General features: G+C 28.2%; 1 protein-coding gene and 1 long non-coding RNA gene across 4 annotated transcripts in view; one reads left to right on the forward strand and one right to left on the reverse strand.

Annotated features, from left to right (window-relative positions):
- The window catches only part of LOC129920090 (uncharacterized), an 83916-nt gene that overhangs the window by 47033 nt on the left and 16760 nt on the right, over nt 1-20123 (forward strand). The gene's annotated exons all lie outside the window — the stretch shown is intronic.
- LOC129920088 (G protein-activated inward rectifier potassium channel 3) overlaps nt 1-20123 on the reverse strand; it is a 96375-nt gene that overhangs the window by 39327 nt on the left and 36925 nt on the right. For 2 of the 3 annotated variants that reach the window (XM_056001257.1, XM_056001259.1), the window contains exon 2: nt 9297-9334. The gene's annotated coding sequence lies outside the window, so the exon portion shown is untranslated. Of the gene's footprint in view, nt 1-6304; nt 6328-9296; nt 9335-20123 lie in introns of those variants that run through there. The other variant, XM_056001258.1, reaches the window with a different exon arrangement.

Raw genomic sequence — 20123 nt, forward strand, 5'->3', positions numbered from 1 at the left:
TCATTTAAAATAAAATAAATAATTAGGTTGTAACAAAAATTTAAAAAAAATAAATTTTTTAGGAGCTTTTCGAACTTTAGTCAAAAACCTTCCTTTGTGGTAACTTTCTCAAAAAACAAAAGAAAAAAATATTTCGTTGAGAAAAAAATTTAATGAAATCTGTCCTCAATCAACTGACTCGCAGTGTACATGTTTCAATGCATCAATCGTTTGTCTAGTGGGAAAAGCTATATCGTCCTGGCACTGGTGGTTTTTTGCTATATGAAAAAAAGGACATATAATACACTCAGGAAGTTTTCTGCTATTCGTGTTTGGGGTCAATGACTACCGCGCAGCCTAGTTCTGTAAACAAAACAAAAGTAGAAAAAAAAAATAGAACATTGCAGTGGCTAGAGCTTTGTATAATTATTATTCTGTCAAATGAACTAAAAATAGAAAATTCTGTTTTTAGAATTAAAAACAAGGTAAAATAGAAAAAAAAAACAAATTTGAGTTGAAAAGAAAGGAAAATGTTTTTTGCAGTACTTATATAATTGTGAGCTCCTTTTAAGGATATTTATGTTGAAGAATAACAAAAACTTTTGTTTGTTTTTTTTGAGTTTTTAAAGAAAACAAATTTCCTAATTGTGGGTGCTAAGTGTTCAACAATAGGTACAACATAAAATAACACTTAAATAAAACTCGCATTGCAGATTTGTTTTGACAAAAGGTATAAAATACTTATGATGCGGAAGGACTTAAGGGAATTATATGTCGGTCGGTATACAGCAATTTGAAGAAAAGTGGACTTAAATTCTTATTCCCTCATTGAGAGTTGTGTTAATGGTTTGGATTTTAATGAACTGAATGTGGGTTTTGGGAACAAGAAGGAATTATTTTTCGTAGCAATTACAAAATTAATGGGAAAAGGCTTAGGTACAAAAATATGCCAACGTAATCTTCTTTATAAGTAAGATCGGTAGGCTTTGACATAAATAGCTCTGACGAAGTCTGGAGAGAATTTGAAAGTCGAAGTTTTGACATCTTTTTATATTGAGAAATATTTTAGACGTTCTACAATGGACATGTTTTTTATCAATTACAAAAGTTACGGGTCACTGTTAGAGCTCTTGATTTCGACCGGGTAATACCCGTCCTCACAAATACCCGGGTACCCGGGTACCCGAGTTTTCGGGTATTACTCGAGTACCCGGGTACCCGGGTATTCGGGTACCCGGGTAGTTCGGGTACCCGGTAGTTTCATGTATTATAATACCCGAGTACCCGGGTACCCGGGTACAATAAAGCCATTTGTTTGTTTTATTTGGAAGTGTTTGATTTAAGAGTATTAGGGCCATGGGATCTATGATGGGTGGAAAATTTTTTTTTTTTACCAAAAACCAAAAATGATTGGTATATTCTAAGCTACAATTTAAGACAATAAACACTAACACTAGGTGTGTTTTTTTGTTTATCTATATAGATTTTGTGCAAAAAAACGACATCGGGATTTTTGAAATCCATGCAAACATTTGGCACCACTGTACATACACTTTGGCAGCTGTCTGTCAAAAAAGTTGCTGTTGTTTTTTTTTTATTTAACTCCGAAGTGGGAAGGATGTTAATCCATGTTAGATACAAAAAAAATTTTCACAAGAAAACAAAAACCATTTGTATGGCCATGGCATCCATGTTGGATTAAAAAATTTTTTTTTTTACAAAAAACCAAAAATCATTGGAATATTCTTAGCTACATTTTAAGCCCATAAACCATTAACATTAGTTGCGTCGTTCTTGTGGTATAAGCGTTTGAAGGTAGCCACATTGATTTTTTTTCGATTTTGAAAAAATCAAAAGTGGAAACTTTTTTATTTTTATTTCTAAGTTTTCGAAAAAACTGTGGTAATTTTTTATATATATTTGTTCAACAATCTTATCAGGATCCATTTAAGACTTTGATCTGGAAAATGCATTGCGTATATCTCGAAATATTAACATTTCAATACAACCATGTCAAACAAATTTTTGATTATTTTTTTCTATGAGAGCTTTTTTCAAACCTCATTTTCTCCGCTTTTTTTTTTATTTAATATTTTGGAAAATTTTTATGGAAATCTATAAAAATAAAAATAAACAAAATGAAAGTTATCTTTGCACACGGCAAGGACCCTTCTCCGGTGGGCATAGTTCGGCCACCCAGAGGAATGGAGACGATGCGGATGTTGCGTCTTTTGATTTTTGCTAGTAAACCAATTAAAAACTCTTTTTGACGACGATTCTTCGCTTTGACTGGAGAACTGTTTTAAGTTTAATTTTTGCCTTCAATCTTATACCTATGGTGTGTTATTTACCGTTTAAAATGCTCAGTATTAACAATTTTCCTAACAAATCCTTTTTTTTCTTTTGATACCCGAGTACCCGGGTACCCGGGTATTCGGGTAACTAAACAACCGGGTACCCGGGTACCCGAACTACCCGGGTACCCGGGTACTCGAGTAATACCCGAAAACTCGGGTACTCGGGCGAGTACTCGGGTATCCGGGTATCAAGAGCTCTAGTCACTGTAGCGTATGTGCAACATTTTTTTTTTTTTAATTTTTTGTTTTAAAGGAAATTTTTGTTTGCTTAACAAATAATAAAATTATACAATTTTCTGACTATTTTAATTTTGTGTCAGTTGAAATTTTATTTACGTGTTTGGCAATGAAGTTAACCTTTCGTTTAGGACTCAAACTTTTTTAAACGAGATAAGAAATGATAATAGTCAACAGTGTCAAGTCATGTTATTGTTTTAGGTATCGCTGAATACAGATTAATGTTAAGAAAAAAACTATTGCATCTAAATTTTAACGGTTTCAACCTTAATTTTAATATACCCAGACATCGTTTTATATTTTCCTTCTTGATTGCATCAAAGTAAGCTCTTTAAACCACCAGACATTTCACTGATTCGCATTACTCACTCATCTCAATTATCTCCTCAGTTTTCAAAGTATAATATCAAAGAAGCCAAAAGAAATAAAAAACGAAGAAAAATTTGTGGTTTCAAAATGTCTTGCATCAAATATCTCAATCTTACGGTAAAGAAATTAAACATCAAAAAATTAGTGAGCGGCTCTCCTCCATTATAATCAAAATTAACATCCAATTTTCGCCTTTGGGTAAAATTGAAAAAAAAAATTCTTAATAAAACAAGAGATAATGCAAAAAGTTAACCTGAGCTCACGCAGTTTTTTTTCTTTTACTTTTCTTCAGTTCTTTGGTCAATGAGTTGGTTTTTTTTTTTTTGTCGGTTTAAAACCACAACCAGGCGTTGTGCAAAACTTCTTGAGTTGAGTTCAATGGAAACTATGTTGAATCAGGTCAATCTGGTTTTTTGTTCTTCAACGTAAAGTCGTATAGTCATCAACCATCGACCGACTTGGTGGTGGCGGCTCGTCGACCGACACGGCGGCGGCGTCGACTGTCTGTTGTAGGCGTATTGGGTGTCTTTTAGTTTTGTTTTTCTTTATTTTTTTTTTTAATTTACAAAAACGTTTTTACTTGGTTTTCTATAAGTCCAGTTAAACTGGGTGTTCCTTAAAGAAATTAATAAATAAAACAATTAAAAATCAATACACAGTTTATGACGATCATGACAGTATGCACTTAAATAACCATTTTATTTGTCAAAATTTCAAAATTTTTAATTTCAGAATCGAAAATTCGAAACAAAAAACCCATAACAAAATCCTGAAACACGTCAAATAACAAAGAAATATAAAACCGAATAGTTCGTTCTTGTTGATTCTCATAGATTTGAGGGACCTAATTTTGTTTTCTTTTTTTTTCTTGTTTTCTTGATTTGTTTCATACGAAATACTGATTTTAATTGCTTTATAGGAACAGTCTTTCAAGTTCAAAACACAAGACACGTGTGCACCCTGTACAAAAAAGCTTAAAAAAAAAAAAACTAATTGTTTCACATGCTGAGTATAACTCCACATGTGATTCATTCACAGTGAATTAAAATTGCATATTTAAAAACAAGCAACATAATTGACTTGTAGAGGGTATTTTTTTTTATAGGCTACCTTCTAGCCCTACCCTATCTTAAAGCTAGGGCGTTTTATTCTTTCAAGGCACCCACCTCAATTTATAGGAACTAAACAGTACGTTATTTTCATACATATTGAAGTTGCACATGCACATAACTGAAAATCTATATATACACATTTCAAGGGTTGAAATGTGCACAGACTTCAATGCATAAAGCCTACTCATTACAAAGAAACAAGCACAATATCCGTTGGTCGTCATCGGTATGAGTTGAGAGTATATTTATTGCTATATAGTACCTACCTTAGTCAAAGAGTGAATGTCCGAAGAGTTTTCTATATTTAAGTAGGAGGCATTTTCCTCCTTAGTCACGCATCTCATTCTCCTATAGGAAACCTCTTTTATTTTAGTCTTTTTTTTGTTTTGTTAGAAGGTAAATATGACCATCCGTTTTGTGTGACGAGTGGAGACGACCGACGAGACCTAAAAGCAAGTTCCAATGTCTGGAAAATATTGCAATTTTGTATCATGCAGAGGTGTAAATGTGTCGCCTAGATGTCTGAATAAGATGACTAATGAATACTGAATAACATATGTCTCTGTGCCTGCGTAGTTATAGGATTTGGTATTAGATATAGCAAAAGGTTTCTGATGGAGATATGGGATTGGTTTAAAGATTATGCATTTTAAAGTAGGGGCGGAATGGATTACTTTTAGAGTACTTATGACGCAAAAGTATTAACATTGGTTTTGCAGAAAGTTACAAAGCAAAAATGAACAAATGCTAGAAATTGAAAATGTTACCCCAATTTATTTTGGAGTAGAAGATGTTGACGAAAAGGCCTAACAACAAATTAAGAAATGTAACATCGTTTTACACGCAATGACATTGCATGTTATTTTCATAGTTTTTTGAACAACAACTTGACCATGGACTAAATATTAATACATTACTTTACATGAGTCATGGGGATTGTGGCCGATAACAAAAAAATAGTTTGAAGTGCTTTTGCCAAAAAAAGCTAATGCCGACTGACTTTTCACGAGTCGATTTTAGCCGCACGATATTTCGGTCGACTAGGAACTTACGTTCACACGAGTCGAAAAGCTTCGCCGCACGGCAAAAATCGACTCGTGAAAAGTCCTAATAACTTGTTTTGAGGATTTCGATTAGGTAACCTTAAAAACTGTTTTCAAATCATAAAATAATGCCGGTTCTTAACAATTTTTGAAAAAAGTAGACTTCTTATCGAAAACTAGTATATTTATAATAAAACTTGTAGATAACTAAAAGATCTACAGCATTAATTTATTTTCTTTCCATATTATTTTAAAACTATTGAGAAAATGCGAAAATTAATTTTTTTGGTTATTATTTTTATCTTCCACAAAAAAAATTGATTTTAAAAAGAAATAGTAAAAATGTACATTTTTATGTTTCAAAAAAGCTTTAATTTTTTTTTTTTTTTTTTTTTTTGAAAAAAAATTATGTATTATTTTTTAATTTCCTACCATTTTTTTTTTCAAAATTTTTTAGCGGTTTTTTTTCGAAAATGTGATCAATTTCGTAAATTATTCACATAAAAAATTTCGGCTTATACAGTGGTGGAAAAATAATTAGAAACACGCTTTCTTTTCAAAATGTAAGGATCTCCTCTTTATTGCACCTCCTTTTTCTCAAATATAAGGTCTGTCAGGAATTGTTAAGAACGTTTTATTTTTTTTTTTTTTCGGAACATGTGGCATTTTTCGAGGACTGCAACCACATAAACCAACTTATAGAAATTAGTTGGTGATAGTCCTTTTTATTAATTGTATGTTTAATTAATTCACCAAGTTTTGCAAATGTAAATGCTAAAAATCAAAAACAGGAAATTTCTTAATAATTTTTCCTCAGTGTTTCTAATTATATTTCCACACAAAATTGGACTATATTAAGATTTTTTGCAACATTATTCTTTTTGTTGGATAAATTCTAAAATTATTTTTCCAAAATGTTACAAGGATTATATATCATCACTTGTGTTTGCTAAAAATTTGTTAAATATTTTTTATTTATAGTAAGAAAAAATAACATTTTGTATACAAAGGAGAACGTTTCTAATTATTTTGCCACCACTGTAAATATTATAATAACAATATCAAAACAAAGATGCCGTCAGAAATATTTTGTCTGATGATTCCATTTGAGCTTAAAAATTTACCGAAACATTTTTATCCTCATTTAATTATGATTTTAAATCATCTGATATTTTATTAAATTTAAAATAATTTAAATTCCACTTACCAGCAAGAATATAAATTGTGGAAAATAAATATTGAAGTTTGATTTTCCTTAAAACTCAAACCATTTTTTTCCCATAAAATTTCGAAATAACACTTTTTTTTAAATTTAACAAAATTCACTTTTAATTAAAAAAAAAAATCTTATACTCTGACCGATGATGTGACAGACATGAATCAAGACCAAAATTACATGATAAAACTTAAAGCTTTTATTATCAACTGATCTCAGTTAAAATTCTTTAAAATTCTATATAAAAGATAACATTTTACAATGAATATTATATCTTATTCTGATACTCCCTCACTCTCTCTCTCTCTCACTCTCTAACATATCATTCCAAGGTAATATAAATATTTTTTAATTCCATTAAAAAAAATGTAACCAAGACTGATATAATTGATAAATTCCTCTTGATTAAAACGTTAAAAAAGAATTATTTTAACCAAAAGGTCTACAGAAAGTACATAATTTTCTGTTGGTAAGAAATATACACATCAACAGAGATTGATTTATAGATACAAAAGTCAACATATATGCCGTTTGCTACTATCATCATCCTGTCATAAGGCTGTAATCTCAGTGTTTCTGTTTCACGCAAATAGTTTTAACTTTTTTTTTTTGCAAAAAAAAAAAAGTACGTGATACTGTCAAGTTCTTTTGAAATCCTTCATCTTTTTTGATATATGACAGACTGTGTCGTCGTCTGTTGCCGTCGTTGTCTATAGACCAGACCAACAAAAAAAAAATGTAAAAACAAACAATTAAAATTGTGAAAATCTGTGCGTTTGTTTTTTTAAGACTTAAATGATTGATGTTACGAGTAAACAAGAAATAACTCAATGAAATTTTGTTTTTTTTTTTTTTTTTTTTGCTGAACGACAGATTTGTTCCTAATTTGGTTGCAAAATTTAATTTACTGCCTCAGAAAATTTTAAACTGTTGACAGTTGGTACAGAGCTTAAAAGGTTTAGAAGCCCTGAAGGAACTGACAAGGTTTTTAGATTGTTACCTTAAATATTTATAACATATTTAAAGTTTTAAAAATAAAAAATTTTATAAGGTAAAAAAGCAATTAAAAAAGGACATAAATGTAATAATTGAGCTCAACACAACAAAAATCTCAATTTTCATTCATATCCACAAAAAAAAAAAAAATAAATACTCCTTTAAAAATATTGTCTACATCATCAATCTTATATCTGATTTTGTCATGGCACACGTTTTCCATAATAAATTTATGCAAATTCCTTTTTCTTGCTGACCCAATTCCCTTGAAATTCAAAACTTGTGCACAATTGTTTTTGACTATATGTACTCGTAACGATACTTACTCGTAGATTTGTGTATATAATATCAACGAAGGATGATATTTTTAGAAACCAAAAAGTTGTTATTGCTTGTGTTGTAATGTACATCTATCTATACAACACGTCATCAAACGTGATTCAATCACATTTTCGTTTATTTTTATATGTGAAAAATGAAAAAAAAAAAGTACCTACTCTGAGATCTATAAAATAAATAAATATGAATTCACGTGGAATAGAATATAGTGTTTTTGAAAATTATGTTTTTGGCATTCAGACTGCATGTAGTCAGTCTATGAGTGGTTGGAGGTAGTCTACAAGTACAATGTATTGTATATTCAATGTGCAAAGCTGATATACTTTTTAACTTTGATTTCATCGATTTGCGTTTTCTGAAACAGGTGTTAAATTTTAAAATACTATAGTACAAAATCAAATTCTTGTTTGGATTGCAATGAGTTTTCAAGACTTTAAAAAATTGGCTTGAGTAATATCTATAGATTTCATCTACAAAGACGAAATCTTAAAAAAAAATCAAAGTCTTTGGAAAAGTTTTAAAAAGATCTAGATATTTTTTGAAAAAAAAATTTTCAAAATATTGGATAATTCAAATAAAGATAAATAAAATGTCAAAAAAAAAATCACAGACCCGTTTTTGAAAAATTGAATTGAAACTTTTTTCAGGGTGTTTCTTTTTACAAACTGAGTTAGATTAAAATTTCGAAATATTAATTAATTTGTAGCAAAATGGTGAATCAAATAAAAAATAATATTAATGTTCAATCGGGCCTTTTTAGTCACTTTAAAAACTTTATTTCATACATTTTCTGTACGTTTTGTCGAAGTATTTTATTAAAAAAATTTAAACTGCTACAATAAATTTTAAAGTTCATGAAAATAATTTTGCTTTATTTAATATTTATAATTAATGACAGATAATTTTAAACTTTGGAATTTAATAAAATAAGACTAAGTAAGTATGCAATTTATTTTTATTGCAAACAAAATTTAGGTATACCACTAAACAGGAAATATCAAATTATATATAAAAACAAATTTCCTAAAAACTACATGAGTCTCTTTTCGAAAAATTGATTTTTCAAAAAAAAAAAAAAAATTGAAACCTTTTTTTTTTAATACAAAAATATTAAAAAAAAATTTTTTTTTAATTTTAAAACTGTCTTTACTTAATTGGTTTTGTTCTTACAAATAACGCATTTTATTTGCATGTAAAATCACTATAAGAGAAGTTAATTGTCAATAAAACCCAATTTTTTTAAATTTCTTATAAAATGAAAATACATATTCATTTACTTTTACAATGAAAGTACTTTTAATCCAGTCAATATTTCTGATTTTTGTATTTAAACTAACCAGTGTGACTAATCGTTAAGAAATGCATATGGGAATTAAATCGAATTCAGTGTAAGCATAAATTCTACCAAACATGAATCCATAAAAAAAGTCCTTGAACTCAATAGTACCTAACTTTTTGCTTGCATTTTGTAGCTGCAAAAGAACAGAAAAACTAATCTAACTAAAAAACATTCATAATTTTTATTAACATAAAATAATTATAAATTAGTAAAATAGTTGCAATTAATTTTATTTAAATTGACTTTGAAGATCTTTTTTCTTTGGTTATAGAAGTATATGGACAGATACTAGTGGTTCTTTTTTCTTACCATTGGGATTGGATCCGGCAAAACTGTCGCTTCTTGCACTGAAAAAAAAAGAAGAGAACAATAACATATTAATATAAAATATAGCAGTAGGATGTTATTAAAAATATTTAAAGTAAATATAGTTCTTTATACATATTTGAATATTTGAAATTTTGAGCTCCTAACAAAAACAGAAAAGAGCCTAATCCTTAAACTTTTAGAAAATTATGTTATCTGTAATATTCTAAATTTGGTAAAAAAAATTTATTTATAGTCCATTTGAATGAATTACCCATTTTGTGGTCACTTCACAGTAATTCTAATTATGTTTCAAAAATATAAGTTATGGCTATAAAATAAACCGCAAATATGGCCATAAAATATTCATAAAAGCTTATTAAAATGAGTAATGTTGTTTGTTTTTGTTATTTTTTTATTAATTTTATTGCTATTTTGATGATCAAAAAACGATCGTTTCACTACAATGAATAAATTATATATAAAAAAAAACTGATTCAGATCAGCGACAGAAAGTTTATAAATTTATGAATGAAATCAAGCTAATTAAGTTTATTTTTGTTGTATTCAAAAATTCCAATAAAAATTATCAAAATTAGTCATAAAAAAAAAACTCGTTCCACAAAGTGACTTGATCATAATATAGTCTGATTTGTTTGGATCTTTGAATTGGTAATTATACTCCTTAGATAATCTGTGGGTTGTGTGTCTCAAGAACTATGTAGACACTAGACACTATAATTATTTTTTTCTTATTCATAATTTTTTTTTATAAAACGAGTTTTAAGATTTCTATTGGAGTGTAGTTTTAATAAATCTCAAATGGAGAGTCTGTCCAATATCAATCAATTCGAATTAATTTCATGAACTTCAAATGCCAACTTGTTTAAGTTAATAAATGTCTAATAACCAATGATACTTTATAAATGTCAATTATAATAATACAAGTGACGTAAACAAAAAACTTAAGAAAATACGCTTGAATTTATAAAACAGAAAATTGCAAGATTGTATCTAACAGGTTATTCATTTTTTTGATATAAAGGCAAAATGCGTATTCTTCTCTTCATAGAAAAAGGAGCTATTTCTTCAATGAAAATTGATACCCATTTTTACCCCAAGATATAATTCACATTGTGTTGTGACTTGTGATGAAAAAATTCTAGTTGTAAATCTAGCTTTGGTTTCTGAGGAAACCATTTCATTTTTTTTTTTGGATATTCGAGAAAAAAAATCAAGGTTAACAACTACTTGCAGAACAAAAAATGCATTTTAAAAAATTTCTTCCTAGTTGATCGAATGAGATATCAAAGGAAAGGTCTCTTTTATCTCTATTCATAACTGGAAACCATAAGTTTCTTGGAGGTTTGGTTTCTGAGTTATTTGCATCCAAACATTTTTTATCTTACTTACTTTTTTATCTTTTGACTTAAGTCTCAAAAAAAGTTTTGGTTTACAGATATGAGTTCACAGTGAACAGCCCTATGCATTCCGGTGAAAAAATTACAAATTTTTTTTTTTCAAATTTTTGAAAAAAAATCAAGGTTAACCCCTAGCCAAAAAAAATTCAAATTTTTTAAATTTCCTCCAAATCCATCGAGTGAGATATCAAAAGAAAGGGTTATTTATCCTCTATTCATGACTGAAAACCAAAAGTTTCTTGGTGGCCTGATTACTGAGTTATTTGCATCCAAATATTTTTTTTTTTACATTCTGTGGCAGATATTTGCGGACCAAAGTCTCGGCTGTCCCAATTGTATGATGCTCTTGCAGTCTGGCAATTAATGAAAAAATCAATGCATTGGATTCCATAGCACTTAGAAATAAGGGTGAAAGTACTCCAACTAATAAAATTCTAAGCTAACTTAATGTTAACACCAAATTAATAACATTTTTGTAAGTTATCCCCAAAACATTTAAGATTAAAAATGCAAATTATTTTCTTTGTCTAAAATCATATTCTTCCTTCAATTAAGATAAAATTCTTAAACATTTTTTTTTTTTATAGAAAATAAAAATTATGAGCAAATACAGCTGTCTAGCGCAATTTGATAAATAGCATTCTTCAAAATGAATCTCTTGAATAAATCAACATTAGAGTGGAGGGGTCAATCAATTAGTATCAATCCATCTTGCATGCGGAAAGAAAAATTGATAAACAAAATCATCAAACCATCCATTCATTTCCATGTATACACAACATTGTGAAGTGTTTTGAAAAAATGCGTTCCCATGTTTCCATTTCCATAGGAGTACGTCATTTAATGGAATTTATAATTATTATTATACGAGAGAAGGTATAATACCTAATCTACATAGTATCTCATAGAAAATTCAAAACTCTCTTGTCTAGTGGGATGTTGATCATTGAAAAAAAAAACTGAAGTGCTTTGCGGAAATGATGTTTGTTTTTTTTTTTTTGTTTTCTTTCAAGAAAAACAAAACAATTGTGATGATTTTTTTCTTAGATATTTTGAATTAGTTTAGGTTTAAATTTAAATTCTCTAAAATTTATAATTAAAACTTGATCTAGGTAAATGACAGTAGCTTAAGTAAAGTTTTGTTCAACTTCTGCTGAAGTGACTTCCAGGAAGCTTTTCATTGTTCTGGAAAGAGAAAAATACTTTTAAAATTGAAATAGTTTTGAATGAAATCAGAAAGTATTTCAATGTCCCGAAGATACAAAAATTTGGACACTTTTTTTTGGTCTATTTCTATTCTCGAATTTTTTTATTATTAAAATCAATTCAGCATACTTAACAACTTAAACCGTAACAAAAAAAAACGTGACAGACATCAGTCAGACAGACAAATTCGCTTTCAAATATTATTTTTCGCAATTAATTTTACATCGTGTTTACCTTCACAAATGATATAGTTTTCCGACAGGCACATTGACCCCTCCTAGATTCTATTCAAAAATAGCTCAAATTCAAACACCCCAGTGGGGATTTGATAAGTTTTGCAAAGCAAATAAAAAAGGGGCCAAACATCATCGCTTTTAACGAGTACTGACAACAATGCAACAAAATGATTGTCGTATCATTTCATATTGCATAGACATGGCCTTACTTTATGCTCGTAAAACAATCATTTTTGATTAGCAAAAATTAGTCACTACGCGTGGTGCAGCTTTAATTTAATGTCAGTTGTTGTCAGTGGTGATATGAATATAACTTACATCAGGAAGTGGCATGAATCTGTTTTCGTTTTATTATCAAATCAGCGCCTACACTTCAAACGGATGCCACAAGGGGAACAACAACCTGTACAAAGTATGAAGATTTTACAAAAATTTTCCTCAAGAGTGGTTTATTTTTAGTACCTACCTACAAAAATTATCAGGTATTGACGTTTCCATACAATGAATTTGTTGATATATTTTCTGGAGAGAGAAGAAAAATAATCAAAATAATTTATGAGCTCTTAATTGAGTACTTTGTTTTGTTTGTTGTTGTTATTGTTTTCGGTGGTTTTGTGACTCTCAGTTGTAAGCAAATTGTAATTGAGGTGATTTGCTTCAAGTGATCTCAGGTACAGGAAGTTCTTCAGAATCTTCCATAAATGTAATGAGTTTATTTTTTTTTTTATTGAAAAAGTTTTTTTACTTCTTGTTTCTTTTTTAAGATAGAATTGAAATCGAAGGACTAAATATCAGGCTTCAATATCAGTCCATATTTATCCATTTCAAAATTTCGAAGAATTGCGAAAACATCGTAATCTTCAAATTTTTTTTCGACAATTTCAAATACTTTATAAACTTAGAAAGTTTGTCGAATTCCACAATTTCTGTTAATGTTGCGTATTTCGGGGAATTTTTTGTTAAACTTGGTTAACTTCGAGAATTTCGTCAAATTCATTAGTTTCTTGCATTTTGGGTGTTCCGTAATTTTGTAAGTTTCGAAGTTATAGTAATATTTGAAAATTTCATCAATTTTGTGTATTTTTTTATAAAATCTTATTAGTTTCGTGAATTTCGAGAATTTTTAAAAATTTTGTGAAAATATCGAAAGTAAAATTTCTAACTATCCTGTATTTTGTGTATTTCCTTGAATTTTGAAAGCTTCGTGAACTTCGAATTTTTTTTTGCGGAATTTCGAATCATTTGGAAATTTTGCAAATGTCATTATTTTCGAGAACTCTGTATATTTTGTGATTTAATAAACTTATCTTAATTTTTATGAAATTCGTTTATTTCGAGAGAATATTACGAGTTTCGGTAGTTTCGAAAAATTTTTGAACTTGAACTTAAATTTGGGGAACATCACAAGAAAATCAAATTATTTTTTGTTTAATTCTTTTTTGAACTTTGGCAATTTTGCGAATTTTATAAGTTTAATAAATTTTTTGAACTGCATGAGAGTTTAGCGATTTTCCTTATTTTTTTTGAATTTCGTTAACCTGCTGTGAAAAATTCGTGGATTTAAGAACTTTTCAAATTTCATAAATTTCCTTATTTCCTTTATTTGCGCAATTTTATGAAATTTTGCGAACTTCAGAATCTTTTCGTGGATTTCGTAATTTTTGTGAATTTTCTTTATTTTTTAAAGTTTGTAAATTTAGTAAATATTGTTGATGTTATGAATTTGATCAATTTAAAAACTAAGTGAATCCTTGAGTGAACATGATCTGCAAACATTTATTTAATTGCTTTTATTTAATATTATTAAACAAAAAAATTTTACCCGTGTATTTACCCTAAAATTCATGCATAATTTGCATCGGTTGTTTTTGGGAAACATTTAAGTAAATAATTCAATTTAAAAAAAATGAAAAAAAAAAAAAAAACCTCACAGATAAATGTTGTAGATACCTGCCTTCACAAAGAGAAATTCACGTGCGTCAAGATAACGAAAAATGATATCGAAATTTCTGTTCAATAACCGATGGAATGATGATTATATCGAAGAAATATAGGTTTCTCAATAAATCGTGGGTTGTTACTTCCCCAATTATATTCAGATTCCTGGAAATTACTTTTTTTTTGTAGGAATTGATGTATTCTTTAAGGGAAATTTTTTGGTATTGATTTGTTTCATGACGCAAAATGGAACCAATTGTATTAACTCGTGATTATAATATATATCAACGTGTTTAAACATAAATTTCTTAAATCACATAAAATGTCAAAAACGTTATAGTTTTGTATTTTTAAAGAAGTAAACAAAATATGTATATATATTGAAACGGAATTAATTTTGTTGTAGCAAAATTCTAACGAATTGAAACATCTTTGAAATGAAACAACACAATTCTTTAAAAATTTTCCATTGATTGTTCACGTTTTATATTATTGTTATGTTATTTTGTTTAATTTTTTATTTATTATTTACCTACTTTTTTTTTGTTTACTAAAATTTGTTTGGGAATTTGTACCGTCAGAAAACTGAAAGATATTACTCATGAAGACAACATGTTTGAATCAATTCTAAGTAAATAAAGTGGATTAAAACTTCACTTGAAATAATACCAAAACAAGGTTCAAAGTACCATTCACAAAATGACACAAAAAAAAATAAAAAAGTACAACAATATAAAATATAATTACTAATCGCTATAACAGACAATACGAAATTATTTATTGCAATAAAATAATCATAAAAATTCAAATAGAAGAAAGTATAGTAAATTTCAGAAGTATAGGTACCTAAAATACCTATAAAGATGAACGGATTGTCTGTCGAGTTTGTTTTTATTTGATTTTCATAAATCATTTTATCGCCTAAAATCTTTTTTATTTCTAGGCAATAAGTTTTTGTTTTGAATTACTTCTTTGAGACTTTGTACATTTCCACAATTTATATAGGCATATTGACATGAGTCCATTTATTATAAGGTGTAAACTTTGCAGACGTTTGAATTAATGTCTTTTTTTTGTTGTTGCTCTCATCAATATTAAGATGGAAACTTTTTTCAAGGTAGAGTTAAATTAATGTGTGGAAGGAAATTGGAAAGTAAAAATATGTAGCGGATTGCTTTCCTTATGTATAGCTGAAAATATGAACATTTTTCGAAAATAAATTTGACATGCCATATTAAAGCAATTATTTCTACACATATTCAAACAAAATTTCGAGTAAATTCATGGATCCGTTTTTAGTCCAGTAATTTTAGGCATTTTTAACCCCAATCTGCGGAAAAATTCCTACTGGGCTGAATTTTAGTATACACCTTCGTTACGACGTTGTAATGAAGATGTGAAAAATCGACATTGATATCGTGCCGGCGCACACTGGGGCCTATTATATGGGAGGGATACCCAAAAGTCCATTTCTTAAATTATAACTTTTACGTTTTTTTTTTGTTTTATTTCATGAGTATATGTTTTTAAGCTTAATATCATGAATTAAGCACAACAGGTGAAAAAGTGAGGCATCAAAGTACAAAGTTTGATACCATTGATTTCATCCAGTTTTAGTGATTTATCATGGATATAATTTTTTTCTTCGTATTAAGTGAAAATAAAAATTACTAAAAATTATCAGCTATGGGCCAAGGTAAGTAGAGTTCACTGAAGTATTTTTTTAGAATTACACATTTCAAAATATCAGAGATATTTGAGGTTAAAGTAGGAGGTCTTTTTTCGAAAAAATATCGATTTTTATGGAAATGCGCAGGGGGCTTTTACTTTTGGGTTTAGTTATATGTTAATATGCATTATAAACAGGCAATAGTTTTAAAAGAACCTTGTAGACCAGGGTCGATAATTTTTGAAACCAAAAAAAAATCATAGTAGAATGAAACCCATTGGAAAAGTAGGTGAATATAATGAAAATTAAAGGAAAAATAAATTACGGGCGAGCCGAGTTCGGGAAGTGGGTGGGTTGAATTTTTAATGGTAAAAAATAGTATATCTCGATTTCCATCAAAACTACAAATCCTATAGAAAAAAGTTGTATGGCAAAGTTGTAGGTAATATAAAGATCTACAACTTTTGTATCAACAATTTTTTCACATAACCTCAAAATTTAGGTGAAAAATTCAAAAAACCGAGTTTTTGGTTTTATATTTTTATCTTTTTCAAAAACAAAAATTTTTCTACGAAATTTGGTGAAAACTTACCTTATTATGTCCCAAATACACTGTAATTTATTTGATTTAAAATATTGAGTTGTTCACCTTATTTTGACTTAATACCAAAAAAACACCCTAATTTTCAATCAAAAATTCACGTGTCAAAATATCAGCTTTTTTCAAAAAGTCGGTGGGCATTTCGTTCGTTAAAATGTCTATTTTCTCATGGTGTAAAAAAAATTTTACATTAGTATACTATAGAACATGTTCTAGTAAAATTCAAAAAATGAAAAAAGCTTGAATTCGAAAAAAAATTTGTATCATTGTTTACAATTTTGGCCTATTTATTCAAATTTACACTTTAATTACTCAAAAAACGTAAGATTTCATGTAAAATTGATTAATCTTACGTTTTTTGAGTAATTAAAGTGTAAATTTGAATAAATAGGCCAAAATTGTAAACAATGATAAAAATTTTTTTTCGAATTCAAGCTTTTTTCATTTTTTGAATTTTACTAGAACATGTTCTATAGTATACTAATGTAAAATTTTTTTTACACCATGAGAAAATAGACATTTTAACGAACGAAATGCCCACCGACTTTTTGAAAAAATCTGATATTTTGACACGTGAATTTTCGATTGAAAATTAGGGTGTTTTTTTGGTATTAAGTCAAAATAAGGTGAACAAATTAATATTTTGAATCAAATAAATTACAGTGTATTTGGGACATAATAAGGTAAGTTTTCACCAAATTTCGTAGAAAAATTTTTGTTTTTGAAAAAGATAAAAATAAAAAACCAAAAACTCGGTTTTTTGAATTTTTCACATATACATTTTGAGGTTATGTGAAAAAATCGTTGATACAAAAGTTGTAGATCTTTTTATTACCTACAACTTTGCTATACAACTTTTTTCTATAGGATTTGTAGTTTTGCCGGAAATCGAGATATACCATTTTTTACCACTAAGAACTCAACCCACCCACTTCCCGAACTCGGCTCGCCCGTAATTTATTTTTCCTTTAATTTTCATCATATTCCCCTCCTTTTCCAATGGGTTTCATCCTACTATGATTTTTTTGTACTTTTTAATGTTTTTGAAGGCATCGGCACTGGTCTATTGATTCAGCCCAATAGGAATTTTTCAGCAGATAAAACCTAAAATTATTGGGCTATTTGGAAAAATAGACTTTTCAAAAAAAAAATTCTGAAATATTTTTTAAAAACCAAAATTGATTTTTTTACTTTTTTTTATTTTTTAAAAAATATTTAAACTAAGGCAGCTAAAATGTTTTTGCAAAAAAATTTCCCTTGAAATCGATTTGTGGTGGTTCCCGAGAAAGTCAGAAATCAAGAAAATGCTTTTAAAATAAAACCCTTTAAGTTACAATTACGTGATTCAGGTCAGCACTATCAAATAGGGTTTTTACATTCAGTTCACCCTTTTTCAAATCAGATTCAACCTTTTGCAAATCAAATTCACCTTCTGAAGATGAATTTCTTAAACTTATCAATAAACACTCTATTACCCTCAAGACTTGAAAACATGATAGTAAAATAATTTACTAACTTCCTTTCAAATAATCAAGTATGAATTGCAAATTTTGTTGTATCACAAAATGAATGAATGACCGGAATGCGATATATCTTTTGAGACTTATTATACCTTAAAGTAATCGCAAATGAAAAAATTGATTAATTCATCAGACAGTTTATTACTATGTGCAAAATTATTGATTTATGAAAGAATTTGAGTTCAAAATATATGGGTGGGATTTTTTAAGGAACCTTGAAACCTGATGATTCAAATATACAAATTTTACAATTTTGATAACAAAAAAAACTTATGCTTGATAAAATAATTATTTCTTTTATTTTCACCCATTGAACATTTTTCCTGCTTTCAAAATTATTTTACTTTTTATATTAAGTACTGAAATTACTCATAAGATAGCAAAGTTTTTCCATCTTCTTTTCTACAAGAAGGTTGTTTGTTATTTCTAAAGTTATATAGGAAAATCACCAATCACCACAAAATGTATTAAAAGTATTCGTTTCTGCGTATACACTCCATGGTTCGTTTGAAGGCTAGTCATACATTGTACGACATATTGCTTAAGAATTTAATAATTTATTCTTCATGCAAATTAGACTTCAACATAAAAAAAAACTACTCTTCCATTGATAAAAATAATTGCAAAAAAACCACATCATAAATTCACAACGACCTTCTAAGAAAGCTTCTACTTTTTTATAGCAAATGCTATCAAGTCAAGGTTTATATTCTAAGAAAACATAAACCAATCATCAATGAAATGCGTGAAATTATAATACAAGACGCGTGTTGCTGATATTAATTATTGTGTTTAAAAATGTCTTTCTATTTGTTGACGTTTTCCTATGTTACGCACTTATTTCTATGAAACTATCTTCTTCCAATAAAAATAAAATAAAAATACATTATCAGAAAGTTGTCAATTATTTTTTGAATACTATTTAAGTTTTCGAAGAATTCTAAACTCAAATTCTAAAATTTGAACTGCGTAGTTTTTGTACGCACAGGGACAAAGTGAGGATTGTGAAATTTTTTTCTTAGTGAAAGTAGAACCATGTCCAAGTTGCTTCGCACGTTTTTGACATTTTTTTTGGTTTGTTTTTGGAAAGCCTAAATATCAAAATATATTCTCTTCCGAAATTTTATTCAAATCATAAAAGTATTTAAGGCTTTTTGCTGACAAAAACAGACGAATAAATGATTATTTGATTCAATATTTAATGGAAAGGATTTTACGCATAAATAAGAAAACCAACATAATACATTTTTTTTTTTTTTTTTGAAAACAAGAAGATTTTGTTAAGACTTCTTCAACCAGAAGTTAATAGTTTGCTGTTTCCATCATCCACTTTAAACTTGAACCTAAACTTTGCTCAACTTTTTGTATAAAGAACAACAAACACAGGATATTGTTTTATGTCCTATCTCTTGCCTCTTCCTTATTCTAAAGTGTTCTTTAACAAATCAGCACTGTGTGGTTTCTTTTGTAGCACGTTTGTAGCATGATTGTTTTGAAACAATAGAGAAACTTTTCAATAAAAGGCTTCAAAACCAAAGCTTAATAATTGCGTAAGGATTTAGATACTTGATAAAATTTACGAAAATTCTTATCGCAGAGTATATTTTTGTTTTGATTAGTTGAAAAATCTAAAATGTGCGGAATTGTTATTAAATCCTTCAAGGTTCTTTTTTCTCTATCATCATCCTGGTTCGTGTGTTGTGGTTTCGTTTTTGATGGTATCCCACGCGCGTTAATGTTATTTTTTCATGTTCGAAATTAATAACAAGAACGCACACTGTTTTTGATCCATGTAATGAGGAAAAAAAGATACATTTATAGAGACTTTATTGGGATATAACCCAGCAGTGAAATGAATTTGTGTCTGGAGATTTTTGTTTTTTTTTTTTTTGTATCCTCTTTGAAAATAAAGAAGAAAAAAGTCAATAAAAATGCGTCGTAATAGACGAAATGGTAAAATACTAAAATAATCCATAGGAGAAATATTTTTTTTTTCTTAAAATAGAGTCTCTCATACTTAAATGTGATTTCATCTTTTGCAAAAGATATATAATTTCCGCTGTATATTTTAATGTCATGTGCCTGCAGATAACTTTAGTGCCTTAAACTGCGAAGTCTCGCAAAGCCCAATAAAAATATTGTTTCATTTTCTAAGCTTAAGACTTGTATCCTTCGAATTTTTGGTCATTATTATCCTTAAGGGCTTAAAATAAGTTGCTTATGAACTTTTATTTGATCT

Source organism: Episyrphus balteatus, chromosome 4, assembly GCF_945859705.1.
Source record: "Episyrphus balteatus chromosome 4, idEpiBalt1.1, whole genome shotgun sequence".
In the NCBI taxonomy this organism is placed as follows: Eukaryota; Metazoa; Arthropoda; class Insecta; order Diptera; family Syrphidae; genus Episyrphus; species Episyrphus balteatus.